This window comes from Nipponia nippon, unplaced genomic scaffold (assembly GCF_047370975.1).
Source record: "Nipponia nippon isolate SJK-2023a ecotype South Korea unplaced genomic scaffold, ASM4737097v1 scaffold_33, whole genome shotgun sequence".
NCBI lineage: Eukaryota > Metazoa > Chordata > Aves > Pelecaniformes > Threskiornithidae > Nipponia > Nipponia nippon.
The window spans coordinates 1901260-1911432 of NW_028262351.1; positions in this window are offsets into that span (position 1 = coordinate 1901260).

Sequence of the window (10173 nt, forward strand, 5' to 3'; positions counted from 1 at the left end):
GCAGTGATTAAATCAGCATTCTTTTTTTCTTTAAATTTGTACTAAAGAGAGGACAAAAATCTATTTCTCTTGAGGATTTATTTTCCAGATTAATTAGTAAACCGAGAATGGTATTTCTCTTGTATATAACATTTTGTAAATACAAAGTTTCTCACAGTAGATTTGAAAGTAGTATATTGGAAGCTATGATATTGATCCAAAAATTTTTGATTAGCAGATCATTACAAGCCTCAAAATTTATCACAGCCTACCCTGCAGTCTTATGATAAAACTTTTAATTGATGTATGCAAACATTACTGGCTCTGCAGATTAGCTGTGGATCATTTATAATGGCTTTGCAGATTACCAGTGATCCATAGACTGGACTGTGGGAACTGGTGATGCAAACATACAGACAAGTCATTATACACTTGGCAAATACTTATGATGTTACATACTACTTTTTTTTCTTTTTTGAGAGGCAATGCTAACAATGTTTTCTTCTTCTTTATAACAGTCCACAGACTCTTTTACATTCATCTGCATACTTACAAGGACTCTAAATTTGCTATCTAATCTAAAGGTCAGTATCTATCTCTGATGGATCAGCACACAAATATATGTTGTATATGGAAACAAATTACCACTGTGGTGTTTATAGAAGAGCAAAACAAAAATGACCTGGCAACTACAGGGAATGACTTATGAAAGACTCTGTGTGTCTGGGGATATGGAAAGAGTGCAAAAGGTAGACAGTATAGAACCTGTCTTTCTAAGAGCAAGGGAGATAAAAATAAAAAGAAGAAGAAAAAAAAAAGACAGTTTAATATCAAAAATAAGATTCCTTACGGTAAAATGTGCTAATCAGTGAAATAAATGATGTCCCAAAGGAAGTTGTTAAATCCCATTGCTTCGACTTTTAAAACTAGGCTGGAAAAAGAACTAAAAATATATAGAATAGAATAGAATAGAATAGAATAGAATAGAATAGAATAGAATAGAATATCTTGAGTTGGAAGTGACCCATAAGGATCATTGAGTCCGACTCCCTGCTCCTTGCAGGACTACCTAAAACTAAACCATATGACTAAGAGCGTCGTCCAGATGCTCCTTGAACTCTGACAGGCTTGGTGCTATGACCACTTCCCTGGGGACCCAGTTCCAGTGACCAACCACCCTCTCAGTGAAGAACCTTTTCCTAAGGTCCAATCTGAACTTCCCCTGACACAGCTTCATACCATTTCCATGTGTCCTGTCACTGGTCACTAGAGAGAGGAGATCAGCACCTCCCCCTTTGCTGCCCCTCTTGAGGAAGTTGTAGACTGCGATGAGGTCACCCCTCAGCCTTCTCTTCTCCAAGCTGAACAAACCAAGTGACCTCAGCTGCTCCTCATAAGTCTTGCCCTTGAGACCTTTCACCCTCTTGGTCTCCCTCCTCTGGACACACTCTAATAGTTTGATGTCCTTCTTATATTGAGGCGCCCAGAACTGCACACAGTACTCGAGATGGGGCCACACCAGTGCAGTGCAGAGTGGGACAATCACCTCCCTCGACTGGCTAGCTATGCTGTGCTTGAGGCACCCCAGGACACGGTTGGCCCTTTTGGCTGCCAGGGCACACGGTTGACTCATATTCAACTTGCCATCAACCCAAACCCCCAGATCTCTTTCCACGGGGCTGCTCTCCAGCCTCTCATCCCCCAATTTATATGTATAACCAGGATTACCCTGTCCCAGGTGCAGAATCCGGCACTTACTCTTGTTAAATTTCATACGGTTGGTGATTGCCCAGCTCTCTAGTCTATCCAGATCTCTCTCTAAGGCCTCTCTGCCCTCGAGGGAGTCCACAGCTCCTCTTAATTTAGTATCATTGGCAAACTTACTTAATGTACATACTTAATGTCAAGCCCTGGGGATGGCAGTGGGGTTGGAACCAGATGATCTTTAAGGCCCCTTCCAACCCAAACCATTCTATGATTCTATGATTCTATGATTCTATGACTTTCCCCTTGTGAACCCGTGCTGGCTATGACCAATGACTGCGTTGTCTCTCAAGTGTTTTTCAATAACTCCCAGAATAACCTTCTCCATAATTTTACCAGGCGCTGAAGTGAGACTGACAGGCCTGTAATTACCAGGGTCTTCTTTTTTACCCTTCTTGAAAATTGGGACAACATTTGCCAGCTTCCAGTCGACTGGGACCTCTCCAGACTCCCAAGACCATTGAAAAATAATGGAGAGAGCTCCCGCGATAACATTGGCCAGCTCTTTCAGTACCCTGGGATGAATCCCATCTGACCCCATAGACTTATGTGCATCCAGCTGGAGCAGCAAGTCTCGAACAAGTTCAGAGTCAGATGGGAGTTTATCATCCCCCCAGTCATGGTCTTCCAACACAGGGCTCCGGGGGTCCCAGGGCCCATCATCGGTGTTGAAGACAGAAGTGAAGGCGGCATTAAACGTCTCCGCTTCGTCTACGTCCCTATTTGTGAGGAGACCGACCTCATCAAGCAATGGACCAATGCTATCGCTGAGTCTCCTTTTGCTGTTAACATATTTTAAAAAGCCCTTTTTGTTGTCCTTCACAGTGCTGGCCAGCTTGAACTCTAATTGAGCTTTGGCCGCATGAATTTTCTCCCTACAGTGGCAAACAGCATCTCTGTAGTCCTCCCATGTTGCCTGTCCTTGCTTCCCCATATGCTATGGGGAATGATTCTATTTTGGCACTGGAATGGACTGAATGACCTAGTAAGTCTTTCCCATCTCTTAACTTAGCAGTTCACTGAAACGTTGCTGTAGAAATTGAACTACAAACCTTTGACTCAGACATGAGTATAGCTTTCAGTTTGCTATATAGACACTCAGTTTGTGCTCAAGTATTTTAAGCAACAGATTGTTTATCTAGTGTGTTGTTTAAACATTCAGATAATAATAAAAATATTTCTTGCTTAATAGACTGTGTGATGAGAAACAGGCAATATATGTTAAAATCTATGTTATAGCCTTTTTTCACAGCCTTATTACTGTATTACACAATGCATTTTTACAGCTTCTTTCATACAGAATAGCATAATGTTTCATGGTCAATTATAATTTGTAATACAAATGATGGACGAAGGTACAATATTTTAGTCGGGCAGCATACACATATAGTACTGCTAAGGTGAAAAACATATAAAAGGCCAGAGGCTGGGTGCCACACTTCAGATTTTTAGAGAGAACAAATGAGCATGGGGAAATGAAACTGAGGGAATAGGATTAGATTGTTTTATTAGAGAGAAGGCTTGGAGTTATAGGCCAGGGAGAGGCAAGATGAGTATTGAAATCGAATTTGCAGAGAAGTAGTCAATTAGGTGTAAGGAGTCTGCAGTATAAGCTGGGATGAGAGGATGTCCACTGTGAAAGGAGAGAGAATAGGCAGAAGTCTGACGCTGGATGAGCAGATTAAATGGGCCAAAGGTAAGATTAGATAGTACATATTAGGAGTAAGATAATAATGACTAAGAGGCAGAGTATGTACTGGCTGGTGAAATGAGTAATGAATCTGTGAAAGTTTCTGATACCGAGGTTAGGTATGTCAAGCTCAAGGGGAGGAATGAGGAAACATGCTGCTCCATTTTCGACAGAAAGAAGCTTGAAGAGGAAAGACCCTGAGAACTCACTAAACCTAAGTAGTACTTTCTCGGCTGGCAAAGAACTGACTTTTACACAAGCAGGTCCCTTGTACAACTGAGGCTACATAGTTCTCTCTGTGTTCTCTTCCTGTTGCAGTATAGCAAAGGAAACAACAGGGGAGCAAAAAGGACAGTCAAGAAAGCAAGAAGCTGTAATTGGCTGCTCTGGCACACATACATAACTACTTAGGTTCTAGCATAGAATTACCAAAGGAATTTATTCTTTTATTTTAGCTATGCACATAGCAGTGCCCCAGCCTAATACATGGAAGACCCCAATACAGAGGAAAGCAGGGTTTATATATGTAACAATATAGTTGTGTAGACCAATCAAATTACTCATGTTAAGGGGTGGGCTAATGAGTTACTATTGCTCGCATAATCGGTATGTACTTGTCCCATGCGGGATCATTACATGCTTGTCCCATGCAGGTGGTGCAGACGTATGGTCAGTGGTGTGTTCATCTTCATTGTTCTAAACCGATGTCCCATGCAGGTGGTGGTGGGGTTTATACTGGATTCTGGTCAGTTGCTGTTCTGACCATGGTTATACACCTGTTTTTTTTTGAAAGGTAAATCTTCTATTGTTTTGTCGTTGGTATGGGGTGTTCTCAGCCGGTAAGAGCTGGCTTAGGTCACATTGACCCTGAGGTAAAAGCTCATAGTCTCAGGTAGTGTTCATTCTTCTAAGCAAGTCGTACTGCAGTTAGCATCTTGCCTTTCACACTGGAAAAGCAGTGTGAGGACACAGAGGTCAGGCAGTAGAAAAAAGGAGAGTGGGTTTTGAGACCAAGAATCATAGAATCATAGAATCATAGAATCATTAAGGTTGGAAAAGACCCTTAAGATCATCGAGTCCAATCGTTAACCTATCACTGCCAAGTCCACCACTAAACCATGTCCCTAAGCACCACGTCTACATGTCTTTTAAATACCTCCAGGGATGGAGACTCAACCACTTCCCTGGGCAGCCTGTTCCAATGCTTGATAACCCTTTCAGTGAAGAAATTTTTCCTAATATCCAACCTAAACTTCCCCTGGTGCAGATTGAGGCCGTTTCCTCTTGTCCTATCACTTGCTACTTGGGAGAAGAGACCAACACCCACCTCACTACAACCTCCTTTCAGGTAGTTGTAGAGAGCAATAAGGTCTCCCCTCAGCCTCCTCTTCTCCAGACTAAACAACCCCAGTTCCCTCAGCCACTCCTCATAAGACTTGTGCTCTAGACCCTTCACCAGCTTTGTTGCCCTTCTTTGGACACTCTCCAGCACCTCAGTGTCCTTCTTGTAGTGAGGGGCCCAAAAATGAACACAGTACTCAAGGTGCAGCCTCACCAGTGCCGAATACAGGGGCACTATCACTTCCCTGGTCCTGCTGGCCACACTATTCCTGATACAAGCCAGGATGCTATTGGCCCTCTTGGCCACCTGAGCACACTGCTGGCTCATGTTCAGGCGGCTGTCAACCAACACCCACAGGTCCTTTTCCGCCAGGCAGCTCTCCAGCCACTCTTCCCCAAGCCTGTAGCGTTGCATGGGGTTGTTGTGACCCAAGTGCAGGACCCGGCACTTGGCCTTGTTGAACCTCATGCAGTTGGCCTTGGCCCATCGGTCCAGCCTGTCCAGGTCCCTCCGTAGGGCCTTCCTACCCTCCAGCAGATAGACACTTCCACCCAACTTGGTGTCATCTGCAAACTTCCTGAGGGTGCACTCAAAATCCCCTCATCCAGATCATCAGTGAAGATATTGAACAGGACCGGCCCCAATACTGAGCCCTGGGGAACACCACTCGTGACTGGCCGCCAACTGGATTTGACTCCATTCACCACCACTCTCTGGGCTCGGCCGTCCAGCCAGTTTTTAACCCAGCGCAGAGTGCACTTATCCAAGCCATGAGCAGCCAGCTTCTCCAGGAGAATGCTGTGGGAGAAAAGAAAGGGAGACTGAGAAAGAGGACAGTGTAAATACAATGGGGAAGAATCACAGAATAATAGAATCATACGATAGTTTGGGTTGGAAGGGACCTTTAAAGGTAGTCGACTCCAACCCCCCTGCAATGAGCAGGGACATCTTCAACTAGGGTCAGGTTGCTCAGAGGCCGGTACAACATGACCTTGAATGTTTCCAGGGATGGGGCATTGTCCTGGTTTCAGCTGGGATAGAGTTAATTTTCTTCTTAGTAGCCGGTATGGGGCTGTGTTTTGGGTTTAGGATGAGAACAATGTCGATGATACACTGATGTTTTGGTTCTTGATAAGTAGTGCTAAGTTGTTGCTAAGTAGTTGCTAAGTAGTGCTCACACTGGTCAAGGACTTTTCAGCTTCCCATGCTCTGCCAGGTACACAAGAAGCTGGGAGGGGGCACAGCCAGGACAGCTGACCCAGACTGGCCAAGGGGCTATTCCATACCACATGACGTCATGCTCAGTATATGAGCGGGGGGGAGTTGGCCGGGGGGGGCAATGGTCGCTGCTTGGGGGACGTTCTGGGCATCAGTCGGCGGATGGTGAGCAATTGTGCAGTATGTCGCTTGCTTTGTATTACTATTGTACTATTATTACTTGTTTTTACTATGATTGTTACTATTACTACTGTTCTATTTTTATTTTACTTTAGTTATTAAACCGTTGTTATCTCAGCCCACAAGTTTTCCCCTTTTGCCCTTCCAATTCTCTCCCACATCCCAAAAGTGGGGGAGTGAGCGAGCGGCTGCGTGGTGCTTAGTTGCTAGCTGGGGTTAAACCACAACAGGCATCTACCGCCTCTCTGGGCAACCTGTTCCATTGTTTCACCACCGTCATCATAAAAAATCTCTTCCTTATATCGAGTCTGAATCTACCCTCCTTTAGTTTAAAACCATTACCTCTTGTCTTATTCCAACAAGCCCTGCTAAAAAGTTTGTCCCCATCTTTCTTATAAGCCCCCTTTAAGTATTAAAACGTTGCAATAAGGTCTCCCCAGAGCCTTCTCTGCTCCAGGCTGAACAACCCCAGCTCTCTCAGCCTTTCCTCATAGCAGAGGTGTTCCATCCCTGTGATCATTTTTGTGGCCCTCCTCTGGACCCGCTCCAACAGGTCCATGTCCTTCTTGTACTGAGGACCCCAGAGCTGGATGCAGTACTCCAGGTGGGGTCTCACCAGAGCAGAGTAGAGGGGCAGAATCACCTCCCTCGACCTGCTGGCCATGCTTCTTTTGATGCAGCCCAGGATACGGTTGGCTTTCTGGGCTGCGAGAGCACATTGCCAGCTCATGTCCAGCTTTCAATCCACCAGTACCCCCAAGTCCTTCTCAGCAGGGTTGCTCTCAATCCCTTCATCCCCCAGCCTGTACTGATACCGGGGATTGCCCTGACCCAGGTACAGGACCTTGCACTTGGCCTTGTTGAACCTCATGAGGTTCACACAGGCCCACCTCTCCAGCCTGTCCAGGTCCCTCTGGATGGCATCCCATCCCTCAGGCGTGTCAACCGCACCTCTCAGCTTGGTGTCATCTGCAAACTTGCTGAGGGTGCACTCGATCCCGCTGTCTATGTCATTGATGAAGATATTGAACAGCACTGGCCCCAGAACGGACCCCTGAGGGACACCACTCGTCACTGATCTCCATCTGGACATCAAGCCATTGACCATTACCCTCTGGATGCAACCATCCACCCAATTCCTTATCCACCGAACAGTCCGCCCACCAAATCCATATCCTTCCAATTTAGAGAGAAGGATAGAGAGAAGTCTCCCAATCCCTAGCCCTTGTTCTCGTGGGAGACTTCAACTTACCAGATATCTGCTGGAAATACAACACAGCAGAGAGGTAGCAGTCTAGGAGGTTCCTGGAGTGTGTGGGAGAGTAGTCGGTAGTTCCCAGGGTCCTCCTTTTTACCCTTTTTAAAAAAGGCTGCAATACTTCCCTTTTTCCAGTCCCCAGGGACTTCACCTGACTGCCATGACTTTTCAAATATCATGGAGAGTGGCTTGGCAACTACATCAGCCAATTCCCTCAGGACTCTGGGATGCATCTCATTGGGACCCATAGACTTATGTACGTTTAGGTTCCTCAGGTGGTCGCGAACCTGATCTTCTCTTACAGTGGGAGGACCTCTGCCCTCCTGATCCCCGTCAAATGCTCCATTGACTCGAGAGGTGTGAGGAGAGAGATTGCCAGTGAAGACAGAGGCAAAAAAGTTGTTGAGTACCTCAGCCTTCTCCTCGTCTGTTGTTACCAGCTCACCACTTCTGCTCATCAGAGGGGGTATGCTTTCTTTATGCTTTCTTATGCTTATAAGAAAGGAGAGAGACTTTTTACCAAGGCCTGTAGTGACAGGACAAGGGGCAACAGTTTTAAACTGAAAGAGGATAGATTTAGACTGGACATAAGGAAGAAATTCTTTACTGTGAGGGTGGTGAGACACTGAAACAGGTTGCCCAGAGTGGTGGATACCCCATTATTCAAAGTGGGGTTGGACAGGGCTTTGAGCAACCTGATCTAGTGAAAGATGTCCCTGCCCATGGTAGAGGGGTTGGACTAGATGATTTCTAAAGGTCCCTTCCAACCCATACCATTCTATGATATATTAATATCTTTGTCTCTTTGTAACTGATATTGGCTGAGCTTTGGCCAGCGGTGGTCCGTTTTGGATCCGGCTGGAACCGGCACTGTCCGGCACAGGGCAGGACCCCCTCCCTCCACTACCAAAACCTTGCCATGTATACCCAATATAGTATACTAAAAACATATCTATTCCTTTACTGGATTTCAAGTGCAATGAGTTCTTTTTTCACTATCTTTTAATTTTTCTTTACATAAACTTGTCACTCGTTAAAATGATCCAAATCTCAGTGTCTATTTTACTATATTTTGAAGGCGATCAAATTAAAAATATATTTTAAAAATTACTACAAATATGAACATAACTTGCCAAACTCAGCTATGCCCATTCCTTCCCTCTCCCAAGGTTATTATGGCCACTGTAGATGGAAAATGGAATATTTACTGCTTATTTTACATAGTCCCAACATCTTCAAAACATTCAAAATCTGATCAAATCTAAACCAGTTTTCACATAACCAGTCATGACATTTTTCAAGAAGGCTTTGCCTACCAAGCTACTGACAATGCGGATGTTTTTTTTAATAAATAAAATGTTAACTTTTAAATGATTTTTTTCCTAATATACCTTCTCCATTTTCAGACTTTGCAAATTCATTTTCATGGCAGTAATGCTAGAGAAATTACAGTATAAAAATATGTCATGGAAAATTCAACTCAAAAGGTTATAATTTACTGAAAACCAGGAGGCTCAAATGAAAAAGCTTAAAAAACCTTTAAGGTAGAGGTTACTCCACTTCTGCTACAATGCTTTCTTGACTTTGATCTTTAAATCAGTGATTCATGAAAATGTTATTTTCAAATTTACAAGCCACCAGTAAGTGTGGCCTTTAAGTCTTAAAAAAAAAAAAACACAAACAAAACTTTGTACAACAATAAAGCAGAAACCATAAGCCCTTCTTAACCATTTGGACTGCCCACTAATTAATTAAGATATTGAAACAAAGGTCCATTTACACAACTTGCCTTTAAGGGGGAACACATGAACTTGTGAGCAAGCCAAACTGCATTTCAGAGAGACAGGATCAACAAAATGTATTATGTTTGCTCAAATTAACAGAGGCATTTCTCCCACCCCAATTCAGACAAACAAAATAGGGCAGGTTGTCTTGCCAACAATTGATGTCCCTTAGCAAGAAGCAGCTCCAGTTAATAATAATTGTAAAATTGGTCTATAATTAAGTGAATTATTATAAATGAAAAGTTGAATTTACAGGTGCAAATCTCATTTAGAAATTACAAGTAATTAGCAATATCAACTTCAGCAATTTACTTTAAATTAATTTCTGCAAGCCTATTTAAAGTCTATTATGGCTGCTGACATCAATCTACCAAGCTGCAAAGTGCTAAGCTCTACTAATTTGCACCCTGTGGTGGGTTAACCTTGGCTGGCTGCCAGGTGCCCACCAAGCCACTCTCACTGCCCCTCCATCAACAGGACAGGGGGAGAAAACAAGATGAAAAAGTTCGTGGGTCGAGATAAGAACAGGGAGATCACTCACCAATTACCATCACAGGGAAAGGAGACTTAACTTGCAGAAGATTAATTTAATTTATTGCCAATTAATAACAGAGTAGGATAGTGAGAAATAAAAAAAACCCTAAAAACACCTTCCCCCACTGCACCTTCTTCCCAGACTCAACTTCACTGCTGATTCTTCTACCTCTTCCCACCGAGCAGTGCAGGGGGGATGGGGAACAGGGGTTGCAGTAAGTTCACAATACTTCATATCTGCCGCTCCTTCCTTGTCACTTTTTTCTCCTGCTCCAGCTTCAGTGAGGGATCCCTCCCATGGGATACAGTCCTTCGTGAACTGCTCCAGCATGGGTCCTTTTCCACAGGATACAGTGTATCAGGAACAGACTGCTCTAACATGGTGTCCTCCATGGGCTGCAGGAGGACAACCTGCTTCCCCATG